The sequence below is a fragment of the Natator depressus genome, chromosome 7, assembly GCF_965152275.1.
Source record: "Natator depressus isolate rNatDep1 chromosome 7, rNatDep2.hap1, whole genome shotgun sequence".
Taxonomy (NCBI): Eukaryota; Metazoa; Chordata; order Testudines; family Cheloniidae; genus Natator; species Natator depressus.
This window is the reverse complement of record NC_134240.1, coordinates 2,471,600-2,487,868: the sequence shown is the minus strand read 5'-3', so window position 1 is coordinate 2,487,868 and position 16,269 is coordinate 2,471,600.

Sequence of the window (16,269 nt, the reverse complement as noted above, 5' to 3'; positions counted from 1 at the left end):
CAGCGTATCTACCACTCCTCCCAGTTTAGTATCATCTGCAAATTTGCTGAGAGTGCAATCCACACCATCCTCCAGATCATTTATGAAGATATTGAACAAAACCGGCCCCAGGACCGACCCCTGGGGCACTCCACTTGACACCGGCTGCCAACTAGACATGGAGCCATTTATCACTACCCGTTGAGCCCGACAATCTAGCCAGCTTTCTACCCACCTTATAGTGCATTCATCTAGCCCATACTTCCTTAACTTGCTGACAAGAATACTGTGGGAGACCGTGTCAAAAGCTTTGCTAAAGTCAAGAAACAATACATCCACTGCTTTCCCTTCATCCACAGAACCAGTAATCTCATCATAAAAGGCGATTAGATTAGTCAGGCATGACCTTCCCTTGGTGAATCCATGCTGACTGTTCCTGATCACTTTCCTCTCATGTAAGTGCTTCAGGATTGATTCTTTGAGGACCTGCTCCATGATTTTTCCAGGGACTGAGGTGAGGCTGACCGGCCTGTAGTTCCCAGGATCCTCCTTCTTCCCTTTTTTAAAGATTGGCACTACATTAGCCTTTTTCCAGTCATCCGGGACTTCCCCCGTTCGCCACGAGTTTTCAAAGATAATGGCCAAGGGCTCTGCAATCACAGCCGCCAATTCCTTCAGCACTCTCGGATGTAACTCGTCCGGCCCCATGGACTTGTGCACGTCCAGCTTTTCTAAATAGTCCCTAACCACCTCTATCTCCACAGAGGGCTGGCCATCTCTTCCCCATTCTGTGATGCCCAGCGCAGCAGTCTGGGAGCTGACCTTGTTAGTGAAAACAGAGGCAAAAAAAGCATTGAGTACATTAGCTTTTTCCACATCCTCTGTCACTAGGTTGCCTCCCTCATTCAGTAAGGGGCCCACACTTTCCTTGGCTTTCTTCTTGTTGCCAACATACCTGAAGAAACCCTTCTTGTTACTCTTGACATCTCTTGCTAGCTGCAGCTCCAGGTGTGATTTGGCCCTCCTGATATCTTTCCTACATGCCCGAGCAATATTTTTATACTCTTCCCTGGTCATATGTCCAACCTTCCACTTCTTGTAAGCTTCTTTTTTATGTTTAATGAGATCCAGTGTCTGGGGAAGGGGAAGAGGCGAGGCAGCTGTTGAGACATGCAAGCCAGTTCTGGAAATCAAAGTGGTCTTGGCCACAATAGAGCTATGAGGATGGCTAGTAATTTCCCGTTTCAACTTGTTCAGGTCCTCGAAGAGTAATGGCACCGGGAGATAGGCACATAGTAATACAAACGGCCGAGGGATGACGAAGGCATCTCCCACTGAATTGCAGTCCTACCCCTGAGCAGCAGCATCTGCTGGTTGGTGTCATCTGGATGGTGTCATGAAGAGATCTATCTGCAGACAACCCCAGGTGGGACATATCCTTCCAAATACCTCATTCAGCTCCCGCTCATGGTCGAGGCAGAAATACCTGCTGAGGGAGTCCGCCACTGTGTTCTGCAGTCCTGGTAGATAACTCGCTGAGGTCTGTATGTGGGGAGATGTGCACCAGTTCCATAGCCCTACGGCTTCAGCGTGTAAGGACTGGGATCTTGCTCCTTCCTGTTGACCAATATAATCCATTGCTACTCAGCAGCCCAGCATTACTCTGACTGGGTGACCCCAGGCTGGGGAAGGAAGTAGTGGCAAGTGAGCCCTAGCATGTTGATATGTGGGGGGGGGTCGTCTCCTGTGGGGACTGTTTGCCCTCAGCTGTGACTTTCAGAAAGCGTGCACCAGCCTCGCAGGGAGGCATCTGTAGCGATGATCCTTATGGAGAGAGGCTGTGAGAATGCAACGCCCACACAGACCTTTGGGGCTCTTTCCACCAACCCAGAGATCCCCCAGCATCCATTATCTCTGCCTAGGACACCCCGGGCTGGAAAGGTGTGAGCTAAGGGAGACTTATTTAAACTAATCAGTAGATTTAAAATAAAAATCTTGACTTCTGAAGCTCAACGCTTCCCCAGCGCAGTGATTAGACAGACGAGAAGAAGAGAACACCAACACATTGCTTCATTCTTCCCTGTCTGGCTGTGTTTATAAAAGCTAGAAAAGCAACTTTAAATTGAACTTGATAAAGAAAATTAGAGAGTTTCTGCAATCTCTTTTAGACCACCCCCTTACGGCCTTACTGCAGCTGATACAGCATATCTGAAAAAATATATACTGTATCATTTACCTTGTCAATAAGACACTGTAGAGGACAGACAGTAATCTCCAGGGAGAGGAACACACTGACACTGAACTAGTATGATGCGCCTCAAAGTTTGAGGCTTTTCCCCTTATGGATGGCAGATACGGTTAAAAAAACCAAAATACAAACTAAACCCAAAGGCCCAAATTAAATCATATTTCCTTCATTGCACAGGATATTTTAAATTTCTTTAAAAAAAATGAAGCCATCCATCAAGAAAGGGTCTGAAGGCATGACACGACTGATTTTGTTCCAGCAACACAGCAGTTCAATAACTCCTCTCTCACAAATTCATACAAGCTTCCTGACGTTTGTTTCAGCTCCTGTTCAGTATAACCATTACGGAGGCTGCCCAGAGGTACTGACTAAGCTATGAGTGTCTGCCATATGGTGCCCATCACATTTGTCCCCTCCTGTGTTAAACTTTCGTGAGCTGATAAAAGAGCAGTTAGTAGCTCTTTGTTAAATAAATGTCAGCCAAGGCAAGCAGAGTGGAAATTTGGTGGTCAGATGTAGGTGGTCGATCACGCTGAAAAAGATTAGTTAGCTGATAGAGAATGATATTTACCAGCTGTCTAGGGTGTCATGAGCTGGGGAATGGTACTGGCCTTAAAAAAAAAAAAAAAAAAAGTCTTGGAATAATCCCCTATTGTTTCCATCAGGCTTTTCAGCTAGGCTTGAAAGGAACCTGCTGATCCCAACAAGACAAAGAAGAGCCTCTAAAGATTTTAAAGCCCAGCTGAATCCTTCATTCTGCTTTTACAGCAGCGCTGCTGGACACCTTTGTGCTGAAATCAAAGTTGCAGAAATATAGTTTGCTTACAAGAAATGAAACCAACAGCCCCAGATTCAAGCATCTCGCCAAACTCCAAACCTCTGAAGGGGATTTAGTATGGGTTTGTAAGCAAATCTTTTCCCAGGATAGTGGAGCTTGCAGCCCGTTTTCAGTATCAACGTTTTCCAAAGGAATTGCAAGAATTCTTAAATCCCCTGGGTCCAGATCCTGAACTGGTGTGAATTACAGTTGCTCTATCAAATGGAGTTATGCTGATTTACACAAGCTGCGGATCTTGCCCTTCTATGTAACAGATTTTCTGGGGAACAAAATGTACAGATCCTTGTACGGCGGCACAAGGTTCATCAGAACCATTTCATCCAGCAACACACATATGACATTCCTTGATTGGGACTAGATGGCTCTCTCTTTTCAATATTGTTTGGCTTATATTTGGGATCTGATTCTCCTGACTTACAGTGGTGTAAATCAGAAGTAATGGTGTTAAACCACTGTAGAACTGGGGTAGGTGAGAACCAGGAGTGTTTCTGGGCACTAAGTTTTGTGATATGTTCGTTTCTCTGGTGTGGTGGGATTTGTTTTCGCTGGGTTGTGTTTCAGATCTCTGGCCCAATCTTTTGGATGCATGCATGTGAGCAAAACACACATGTACATCTGTGCATACCTGCTGGTGTGTCTGTGCCATGGCTGCTGCAATTTGGGGTGCTACGCTTATGTGTATTTGCAACTCCAGTTACACAGATGCATTGGGCAAAACTGCATGTGAACATTTGCAAATGCGGGCCTATGTTCTTTTTGGATCATTTGTGCCACGTGTGTGGGCCAGATGCCATCTTGGGCCACAAAGGGGACCTCCAGAGCTAAAATCATGAGCCTTTGTAGCTGCAGACAGACAGACAGGCTTTGTGACTGGGGCTGTAACAAATTCACATCCTCCGTGGAGACACAACGCACTCGGACCAATGGGTTCCACTTCTTCTTTATATTACTTTTCATTTCTTAGGGTGGCATCTGAGTGCCCTGAAATTCAATCTAAAATGAAAAAAGAAAAGGAGTACTTGTGGCACCTTAGCGACTAACCAATTTATTTGTGCATAAGCTTTCTCAGGCATTGGCACCCTGACAGCAGGATTGTCTGGCTATGTAGACTCCCTCCTCAGGCCCTATGCTACCAGCACTCCCAGCTATCTTCGAGACACCAATGACTTCCTGAGGAAACTACAATCCATCGGTGATCTTCCTGATAACACCATCCTGGCCACTATGGATGTAGAAGCCCTCTACACCAACATTCCACACAAAGATGGACTACAAGCCGTCAGGAACAGTATCCCCAATAATCTCACAGCAAACCTGGTGGCTGAACTTTGTGACTTTGTCCTCACCCATAACTATTTCACATTTGGGAAGAATGTATACCTTCAAGTCAGCGGCACTGCAATGGGTACCCGCATGGCCCCACAGTATGCCAACATTTTTATGGCTGACTTAGAACAACGCTTCCTCAGCTCTCGTCCCCTAACGCCCCTACTCTACTTGCGCTATATTGATGACATCTTCATCATCTGGACCCATGGAAAAGAAGTCCTTGAGGAATTCCACCATGATTTAAACAATTTCCATCCCACTATCAACCTCAGGCTGGACCAGTCCACACAAGAGATCCACTTCCTGGACACTACTGTGCTAATAAATGATGGTCACATAAACACCACCCTATACCAGAAACCTACTGACCGCTATGCTTACCTACATGCCTCCAGCTTTCATCCAGACCACACCACACGATCCATTGTCTACAGCCAAGCTCTACAATACAACCGCATTTGCTCCAACCCCTCAGACAGAGACAAACACCTACAAGATCTCTATCAAGCGTTCTTACAATTACAATACCCACCTGTGGAAGTGAAGAAACAGATTGACAGAGCAGAAGAGTACCCAGAAGTTACCTACTACAGGACAGGCCCAACAAAGAAAATAACAGAACACCACTAGCCATCACCTTCAGCCCCCAACTAAAACCTCTCTGACGCATCATCAAGGATCTACAACCTATCCTGAAGGACGGCCCATCACTCTCACAGATCTTGGGAGACAGGCCAGTCCTTGCTTACAGACAGCCCCCCAACCTGAAGCAAATACTCACCAACAACCACATACCACACAACAGAACCACTAACCCAGAAACCTATCCTTGCAACAAAGCCCGTTGCCAACTGTGCCCACATATCTATTCAGGGGACACCATCACAGGGCCTAATAACATCAGCCACACTATCAGAGGCTCGTTCACCTGCACATCCACCAATGTGATATATGCCATCATGTGCCAGCAATGCCCCTCTGCCATGTACATTGGTCAGACTGGACAGTCTCTATGTAAAAGAATAAATGGACACAAATCAGACGTCAAGAATTATAACATTCATAAACCAGTCGGAGAACACTTCAATCTCTCTGATCACTCGATCTCTGACCTAAAAGTCGCAATATTACAACAAAAAACTTCAAAAACAGACTCCAACAAGAGACTGCTGAATTGGAATTAATTTGCAAACTGGATACAATTAACTTAGGCTGAATAGAGACTGGGAGTGGATGAGTCATTACACAAAGTAAAACTATTTCCCCATGTTTATTCCCCCTCCCCCCCCCACTGTTCCTCAGACGTTCTTGTTAACTGCTGGAAATGGCCCACCTTGATTATCACTACAAAAGGTTTTCTTTCCCTCCCCCCCCCCGCTCTCCTGCTGGTAATAGCTCATCTTAAGAGATCACTCTCTCGTTACAGTGTGTATGGTAACACCCATTGTTTCATGTTCTCTGTGTATATAAATCTCCCCACTGTATTTTCCACTGAATGCATCCGATGAAGTGAGCTGTAGCTCACGAAAGCTTATGCTCAAATAAATTGGTTAGTCTCTAAGGTGCCACAAGTTCTCCTTTTCTTTTTGCGAATACAGACGAACACGGCTGCTACTCTGAAACCAATCTAAAACGAATGCATTCAAATAAACGTGAATCACTCGAGTGGGTAACTCACTGAAACCAAACACTAACCCCTTAGCAACAGGAATAGTTGGTAGCTAATTAAAAGCCAGACAGAACAGATGAGCCTTAAATCATGCCTTGCAGTTTGTCCAACTCAGACTTGTGCTGACTGGCAGAGCAAGCATGTTGTATAGACGAGGCCATACCGGCCAGAGACAATTACTTTCCAGAAAATAGCAAGCATGAGTGTCCCCAAACAACCTAAACATGGCAAGCTAGATCCTTCCCCTCACCACCCATTCCTAAGGCCCCAGTTGCTCTGCATAACCTGCTCCCTGTGGGTTCCTCCCCAATGGCGTAGAGTTGGCAAAACAGCCCAGATGCACCTCCCGTTGTATGGAGAATGTTAAGAACAGGAGTATCAATGGATCACCACTGTGCTCCAATGAACCCAGCTGCCAGAACAGCCTCTTGGGTGTAATTACATCCAGGCACAACTTAGAGAAGCCCTTAGACTGCTCTACATTATACCAGGGGTAAAACAGTCCCTACCTAGCCTAAGATTGGGGGGGGGGAATAGTTGAGGTGGCATAACAATTCTCCTCCAGAGGTGTCAGGTGCAGCATTGGTATAGCTGAGGATCCCACCCCATGAGACCTAACTGTATGTCAATGTATTTTTTCTCTGCTCTTTCTTAAAATTCAGTTAAGCACGTACCCTACATCTAAATGAAAATGGTTTGGGTGATGGGCATAGAGATCAGGAAGTGATAACATTTCCTGGATGGGAAATCTTCCTGACATCATATTAGAAGTATTGCTGAGCTGCTGCAGAAACAGATTCTAAAGCAAACCAAAATCTAGTCTACATGAAGAAATCATCATAAGAACATAAGAACGCCCAGACTGGGTCAGACCAAAGGTCCATCTAGCCCAGTAACCTGTCTTCTGACAGTGACCAATGCCAGGTGCCCCAGAGGGAATGAACAGAACAGGGAATCATCAAGTTGTGCCCAATGCACAGCTACAGACTAGGGACCGAATGGCTAGGCAGCAGTTCTGCGGAAAAGGACCTAGGGGTGACAGTGGACGAGAAGCTGGATATGAGTCAGCAGTGTGCCCTTGTTGCCAAGAAGGCCAATGGCATTTTGGGATGTATAAGTAGGGGCATAGCGAGCAGATCGAGGGACGTGATCGTTCCCCTCTATTCGACATTGGTGAGGCCTCATCTGGAGTACTGTGTCCAGTTTTGGGCCCCACACTACAAGAAGGATGTGGAAAAATTGGAGAGAGTCCAGCGAAGGGCAACAAAAATGATTAGGGGTCTGGAACACATGACTTATGAGGAGAGGCTGAGGGAACTGGGATTGTTTAGTCTGCAGAAGAGAAGAATGAGGGGGGATTTGATAGCTGCTTTCAACTACCTGAGACGTGGTTCCAAAGAGGATGGCTCTAGACTATTCTCAGTGGTAGAAGATGACAGAACAAGGAGTCATGGTCTCAAGTTGCAGTGCGGGAGGTTTAGGTTGGATATTAGGAAAAACTTTTTCACTAGGAGGGTGGTGAAACACTGGAATGCGTTGCCTAGGGAGGTGGTAGAATCTCCTTCCTTAGAAGTTTTTAAGGTCAGGCTTGACAAAGCCCTGGCTGGGATGATTTAATTGGGGATTGGTCCTGCTTTGAGCAGGGGGTTGGACTAGATGACCTCCTGAGGTCCCTTCCAACCCTGATATTCTATGATTCTAAGTGATCTGTCCCGTCGGCCATTCACCGCTTCTGGCAAACAGATGCAACCCCCTTATGTTGACATCCTTAGCTGTGTTTAAGAGTGCATTATATCAAATTAGCCTAAACCAATTATCTAGCAACTTCACCTGCATTGTGTCCACATGGGAGATTTGCACTGATTTAGTTCATTTGGTTTCCAGATCATTAAATTGGTACAACTTTTCGTATAAACAGGCCTAAGAAGCAGAACTGGGGGGGGGGGGGGGGGGGAATCACAGTGCTACTAACAATCATGATTTTATCAGGAATCTCACCATAATTAGTGTTTTTCTTAAATCCCCAACTTTTGGAGTTGTTATTGAATGAGAATCTGGCAGGGGCATTGTTCATGTGTTTTGTTGTTGGTTTTGTAAACAAAGAAAGTTTCTAGCTCTCACAGGTGCAAAGAAAAGCATGAAAATGTGACCTGAGTACACCCTAAAGGCTCAGAAACTAGAAGGTAAATTAAAAAAAACCCCAAAAGTATTTTAATGTGATTGTTAAGCCGATGTCATGATTCTGGGGGGCCTGACACGTTTGTTTGAATGTCTGAGGTTGGTAATACTGAGCTTAAGAGTAAAAGGAAAGAGGAAATACTTGGTCAAAATTCAAATAAATGGCTACTTTGGCACAACATCTGGTACTGGTGTAAAGTCCAGTGTCTTGGAGGGATTCCATTTTTGGGGTGCCAGGGTTGACAAAACGTGAGAATCTGTTGTATTTTAAAATCATGCCAATGCTTTCACTTGGTCCCTGCATTGTCCCTCCTTACACTTGCAGACTGAGCATCTGATTTGCTGGGCACTCACAGCAGACTCACGTTGGTGAATTAGTCTTTCTGGCAAATTTCGTCACAGCTATTTTCAGATTCCACTCTTGAGACTCTCTCAACTCCCTGTAATATGGGGCCTTTGTCTGTTAGTGCCCCCTTGTGGCAGGATGGGATAATACACCAAACTGACTCTCACCCATGTGCTATCACACTCAGTTCTGTGTTCTTCTAGTCCTTGTTATGACCCTCCAGCCAGGTCCTTAATAGTCTTTTCCCCCTTCAGGGTAATGGAGAGTTGGCAATCCCACGGCTCTGGTGGGATCTTGATAGACAAAGTTCTCCTGAGTTTAGAGCCTTCTTCTCCAGAGTCCTTGGCTGGAGTAGGTGGGGAACACAGGCCACCCACTCCACAGGGGCCTTCCAACTCAGGGCCCTTGTTTGGGCCCACCAGAACCAGTCCTGCACAGTCCCTCACTGCTCCCTGAGCTACTTCCGACCTCTGCTTCTCTGTAGGCTTCCCTCGCCTCTCGCCCTGGTTTTCCCTCTTCAGAGGGTTGGATTCTCTGGCAGCTTCTCCCCACTCTGCTGGAGGGATCCTCTCTCTGCCATCCCTCTGGCAGATTCCTGTCTCCTCAGGAGCTCCCCCACTAACTGAGGTCCTTTGATCTTGCCCAGGTTCTTCCCTGCTTACTTAACTGCCTCCAGTGACTCAGTGCTATCGACATCCAGGTGAACCCGAGCTGCCTCCTTCCCCCTTGTGTAGCTGTCGGAGGTAGGCTGGGCCCTGACTCCTCTGACACACCCCTTATTTCTAAATTTAAATAGTCCCACCATTGACATCCATCACCAGAGTGTGGCTTTTCCACTCAAGGGAGTCTGGCTGCCCTGGGCTCAGGCCTAGTGTTGGTACATTACAATGCTACATTCATGGATTCAGCGCCACATACCCTTCCACAGCTGTAGACACTCATATACTATGGCGATGGGGCCAGGTAGAAACCTGGCCAGAAAAAATCCTGCAGTCCTTACTTGGTATATACTCCTACTGATCTCAGTGACCCTAAGGGACTTGAGGATCGAGTCTGCACCAAGTGGTGTCTACACCTTCCTCACACTATTCCCCCTTCCCTCAGCCTTGGCAACAGGCTGCCTGGAAACTCCTGCGATTCCTACTCCTGCCTGGATAGCCCAGGTTACCTACCCCCGGTCTATGTGCCGCATCATACTGTCCCTGACTACACACAGGCTTCGATTAAAGATGTGGGTGCTATCCTCTGCTGGACCCTTAGGAATGATTTGCCCTAACGCTTTGTGTTGTGATTTCAGAAGCTGAAAGCTGTGAATGTTTATGCTTCAACAGTTCCATTAATAAGTATTAAATAATGTTCCTTTAAGCTACAGTAACTACTGCCCAGGGTTCAGTCTCATTTGTATGGGTGTCTTGTCACAATGCCTAGAATTATAGACATTCCTGCCATATGCCCGCCTATATCTGCAAAGTTACACAGTATTCACATTTCCTGCTGAGAACTAGCAAATATTACTGTTCATTCGTTAGAAGCAGAGGAGTTGAAATTAAATCAATTTTGCTGCCTCAAGTCTGAGATGTGCAAAGAGGGAGATATCAACTCTTAGCTGGGGAGCTTTAAAATGAGATCCCTAGCGTAGATGGTCAGCAAAAGCACAAATCTGATACCTTTCCCCCTTCTGCCTCCTTTGCCCACCAAAAACATGACTGAAAACGCATGTTGACAGGGCCCACTCTGGGAACAGAGGTAGGACATCTCTGGCAAATCAGAAAACACAGGATGCTGTAATCAAGAGTGTAGCTCGGAATTTGAAATGAGCACACATATACACACACTGACAGCTTCATTGTGCCCTCTCTAGCAAATGCTCATCATCTCCCAAGGAAATTGTTATTCTGAATTCATCACAGTCTCCTGCTCACTCATCTGAGGGAAGACTATGATGCCTTCACACTGCCACTCTATGCAATTTTGTGTCTCTGTTGTGGGTACGTATGCAGTCCTTTTTTCCGGTGTATTTGAGCCTCTCAGAATCTTCAGTGAATTTACCCTCACAATACCCCTCTGAGGGACGGAAGGGTTATCATCCACACTTTCCCAATGGGAAACTGAGGTGCAGACAGACTAGAGGCTTGTCTATGCAGGCCATTACCGTGGAGCAAGCCAGGGTGGAAATGCACAGCACACCAGCTTGCTGTGCAGTGATGTCCCAGATGGTACTACTATCACCCAGAAGTAGGCCTGGAGTGTGCAAATCGAGCCAGGCACAAGGATTTTCAGTGCACTGCAGCAGTGCCATACAGGACCGTCGCTCCCTGGCTTGCCGTGTAGGGCTCATCCACATGGGAAGTTATTCAGTGACTTGCCCAGTGTCTCAAAGGGAGTCTGTGTCACAGCAGGGAATCAATCCTCAGTCTCCCAAGTCCCAGGTTAGCCCACTAACCACTGGCCCATCCTGCCTCTCCTCCCCTTCCTTATATTATATCCCCCTCATGACTCTCCACTTTTTGGGCTGTAAGTTCCCAATCCTGACTGGGGCTGCTGGGCCCTACTGCCAGACAAACAAACAACCAACAGGGTAGAACGGTCACTGCAGCCAATCGAAAGTGCAGTTCAGCACGAATATTTTGACAGCTGCCATCTTGAATGACACAACAGGGACTGAGCCAGGGAACTGCCAGAGCTAATGGCATGAGCAGCCAAGGATCCCTGGCTCAGGCCTGTAGCAACTCATTCCCTCAGTGGATCGGCACAGAGTGGGGACCTGACACACGCACCCACCAGTGAGTTACAATATCTAGCAGTCCTTTATTTAAAGGACCTGATGACGAATAAAACAGATGCGCCAGTCACCATAAGAAATGTTGAGGTGTAATGAGAGTTAGCAGGCGTAGGATGCTGCGAGACAGACAGATATCAGGTAGGCTGATGGGAGTGGGGGAATAAGCTTGCTTCTGCTCTCAGATACATGAGGGGAAATCTAGAGTAGCTCTACTAACTGCAGTGTATTTGCAGTGGTGACGACTAGAGCAGAATTTAGCCACATGGATCTTCTACAGAGAATTCTTTCCCAGGTGTCTGGCTGGTGAGTCTTGCCCACATGCTCAGGATCTAACTGATTGCCATATTTGGGGTTGGTAAAGGGTTAAAATCCATTGCTGATGTAATAACCTGGTATATGGATTTGTGTACAGGCCCAAAGTTTGGTCAAGAAGTCAGAGGCCTAGCAATAGCTAAGAGAAAGCAGAATAACCAATGAAAACCTTGCTTTGTTAAGATATGCCTGGTCAGCAAAACGCCAGATGTTGGAGGCAATAATTGTGTCTTATTCAAAGTTGCAAATAGAACAAAGAAGCCCTGTTTCTGTTGTGATAGTTTCTTCTGTAGGGAGATGTTCTTCCCACACATCCAACCTCGAGTTTATGAAAGGTTCAAGCATGTCCGTATAAGATACGGCCTCCTCCCACCTCCCTTTTCCAGGGACCAATGCCTGCCTTAAAACACAAATGAACAACTTGAAAGACAATCTTTATTGCTATATACTTTTACTGTTTCTTTGCTTTTACCCCTAGATATGTATCTGTTGGACAATCAAAGGAGCTACTTCATTCCTATGGACCCCAAATCAGAATTCAACATATATATATATTTTATACCAATACATTTATTAAAGTACTAATTAACTGTTAAATGTTAATTTGTCAATGTGAGACCACGGGTGGAGACATTATGTAACCTTTGACCATTGGCTACTGTGTTATGTTTTGCTGCCAGACCTGTCTGGGGAAGTGAAACTGCCTACCCCGTCACTTTCCCCCGCCCATGGAAAATCCATATATTCCATTGTAATCAATTGATTGACAATGTCTCTGAGCCTAATAAGCAAGGTGACACTCTTTCAGCGCTGTACATAATAAACTCCTGTGCTTGACCTCTACACGGTGTGGATTTATGTCCTTCAGTTGGGAAGGAATTTTCTCCTGGGTCAGATTGGCAGAGACCCTTTGGGGTTTTTTTGTTTTCCTCTGCAGCCTGGGGCAGAGGTCACTCGCAGATTTAAACTAGTATAAATGGTAGATTCTCTGAAACTTGAAGTCTTTAAATCATGACTTGAAGATTTCAGTAACTCAGCCAGAGATTATGGGTCTATTACAGGAATGGGTGGGTGAGGTTCTGTGGCCTGCGATGTGCAGGAGGTCAGACTAGATGATCATGATGGTCCCTTCTGGCCTTAGGGTCTATTAGGGCTGACAAAACCCATCATCTAAGAAGCCCCCAAGACACTGCAGTGGCATTTGTTAGTGCTTTACATGTGTGAGTGTGTCTCCAGGAGGACAGGGGTCTGTGCACATGCAAAGGACCTGCTCCAGCTCCTGTTGAAATCAGTGGACATTTTGGTTAAAATCTCTCTGAAGCTCAGTTACCTTCAGAAAAGTCCCTTAAAAAAAAACCCAAGAGCATTTGCACCCCCATGATGGTGTGCTGTGGAACGCCGGTTACCCCCAGCCAATGTCAGCCTCCACATACGTTTATCTCAAGCTGCCACATGAGAATGGTATAGGCTATTCTGCCCAGCCGAGAGCATAGAATACGGTTTTCCTTCGGCGCAGACTTGCTCATCACTTGCTTTCTACATGATAAACGGGAATCTTGAAAACACATGGGAGAGGCACACCAGAGCTCAATAATATTAGATGACATCCTCACTGCTCTGCAAAGGCCAAGACAAATTTCTCACTGAACCGTAGCAATAAAACAATATGATAAAGGAGCTAAAGCAAAAGGCTATGATATGCTTGAATCACTTCGGCAGAAAACAAATGCTGTGCATAGAGAGGTAAAAAAATAATTAGACAAGCAAAGGAGCACTGCCCCCTCACTCACTTCCAAGCAAAATAGCCATGTGCCACCTGCTCCACCCATTTGGAACCAGCACTGGGGAAAGTTTGGAAACCATCCTTGGAAAGAATAAAAAGGTTGCATCTAAGACAGAACTGTGCTCACAAGAGATACATATTCCAAGTTTAAACGGGTACCCCACGGGGACTAGTAACAAACCATCTCACAGACCTGAGCATCTTCTTGGCACTTGGCTCCATGCTAACTAGGGGTAAAATGTCACCCCCCCCCCCCCGCCCATACACTCAGCTGGTTCAAATGTAATTTCCATACAACATGCACTGTGCTTTGGGACTGACTTGTTTTAACCTTCACTCAACATGGTGCTTACTGTGCAAATACTCTGCCAACAGATTGTACTTACCAACAAAGGAAAGCGTCTGAAGTCACCATGAGAGGAAAGAGCTGTTTGATATTTGTGCCCTTGGACACCCAGTGTCAAAACCCATCTAGAAGCTCACAAACAGGCAAAAACTTGACAGAGAAAAATCTGGCTTGGCAATGTTGCCTGCAGCATTCTCAGAACAGGGAAGTGAAAACATATTCCCCACAAGGGGCAGACACTTAGTGGTGGGAAGAGGATCTTGTAAAAAGTAATACAATTTTCTCCACCTAAATTGCATTACCTTGTCTGAGTGTAAAGCCAGAGACTGCAGCACCTCAGAGTAAGATATAGATAAAAAAAGTTTCCAAAGACACATCCACTTAAAAGTCATGGTTGAGAAAGACCAACTGTGAGACAGACTGCTATTTTTCGATAGGCACAGACATTGCAACAGCTGCATAGCAAGGATATCGGGGAAGAGGAAGGAAACTGCTTTATAGCTAGGGCTCTACTGAACAATCGAGCTATACATCTTAGGTCCTTATAGGCCCTCTATCACCATGTTTACCGAGCACCTTCCAGCGGAGATGTTGACTCCCACCTCCAACTGACCCATAGCATTAGCCCCACCACCACCCACTTCTTCCATTTTCAAACAAGTTCCTTTGTGCTTTTCCCTATGCTGCCCCTCAGACCTCCCCTTAAACAGCCATAAAACTAACTCATTATCCTCCTTAAAACACTTCTTTGACATGATGCCTGTGAAAGACTTGACAACGGCTAGGTCGCTGGTGAGCTGTGACCACAGGCCATCAGGCTGACCCCTATTGTCTCATTGTACTCCCCCTTAGGTCTATCTCTTGTCCTAGATTGTAGCTCTTTGGGGAAAGGAACTCTTTTGGCTTCTGTTTATACAGTGCCCAGCATATAGGGTCCTACTCCATAACTGGGGCTCATACATACTAAGGTAGTACAAATAATCACAGATATTTATCCTCAGAACTCCACTGTGAGGTAGACAACTGGTACCAGCCCCATTTTTCATGTGAAGCCCAGAGAAAAGAAGTAACCTACCCGTGGTCACCTAAGAAGTCTGTGATTGTGCAGAGAATTGATCTTGGGTCTCCCAAATCCCAGATTAGAGTCCTAACCACTGGACTATCCTCCCTCTCTACAAGACAAGCCTGACAAGTGTTAACTATGGAACTGGGCCCCTCTTTTTAACATGAGCATGAATAAAACAGAAGTTTGGTTTGAAGGAAAGTGATGGCCATTAGATACTGGCTTTGGGTGCCCATTTGAAAGCCTGGGTACCTATCTTTTGTTAGGTGCCTATGGATTTTTGAGATGGTCAATAAGATGTGTGAGAGGCATAGAGAGGCTGGAGATACCTTAGAGAGGGTAACTGAAAGTGACAGGAAGATGAACTCAGAGCCAATTTACAGATACACAAAGCTCATACCAACTCGGACTTTAAGCAAGGTCAGGAAGGCCCACAAACTCTGAGGAGCCTCTAATCGAGACAGAGACAAATGAAACAACCCTCTGAAGACACAACAAAATCAGCCAAACACCCCGTGTATGTTTAAACCCACTTCTCCTGCCACAGAAACCCTTTTCGTTAGGGGAAAATTAAACATTCTAGCAACGTGTGCTCTGGGGGCTATTTAAAGGGCCTGCAGCTCCCCTGCTTCTACCGCCCCGCTCTTTTAAATAGCCCCTGGAGTAGCGGTGGCGGGGCTCCGGCAGCTATTTAAAGGGCCGGGGCGGTAGAAGCGGGGGAGCCCCGGGCCCTTTAAATAGCCGCCAGAGCCCTGCAGCCGCTACCCCAGAGCTCCGACAGTGCAGCTCTGGAGGCAATGTAAAGGGCCTGGGGCTCCAGCCACTGCTCTTTTCTGGGGCAGGGTGAAGCACGGCCACAAGACCTCCAGCAGGGGACCTTCAGACCTGTCCACCCCACCACAGACCCAAAGAGAGAGAGAGAGCACAATATGGATGGTGAACCTCTTCTTTCCGGACTCACTCTCTCTCTGTCACACACACATATATCAATCCTCCCACTGCTGCTGACTATCTTGTAACTTTCCTTGAAGCAAATAATCCAGGACTCACAGGCTCCTCTGAGAGTCATGTTACTGATATTCCATTAGCCTGGAAAAGATGCTCTATTTATTGCAAAGTCAGTATCTGCCTCCCAAGAATTGAACTCCTGCTCCCAGGTTCTGCAGAGAATGCCCACAGATCTCTCTGCAAACCAGAAGCCTGCAGACCTTATCTGGGATCCTCCACTGGCATGCAGGTGCTGTGGAGCTGCGGGTCCATTTTAAGCACACATACACACAGCTGCTTCTCTCGGATACACTTGATCCAAGTCAGAAGCTATTGTATGTTTCAGAATAGATCAGAAACCCATTCTGTGTGCAGTAACTATAACATAGGCATAAATCTGCCCCAAGCT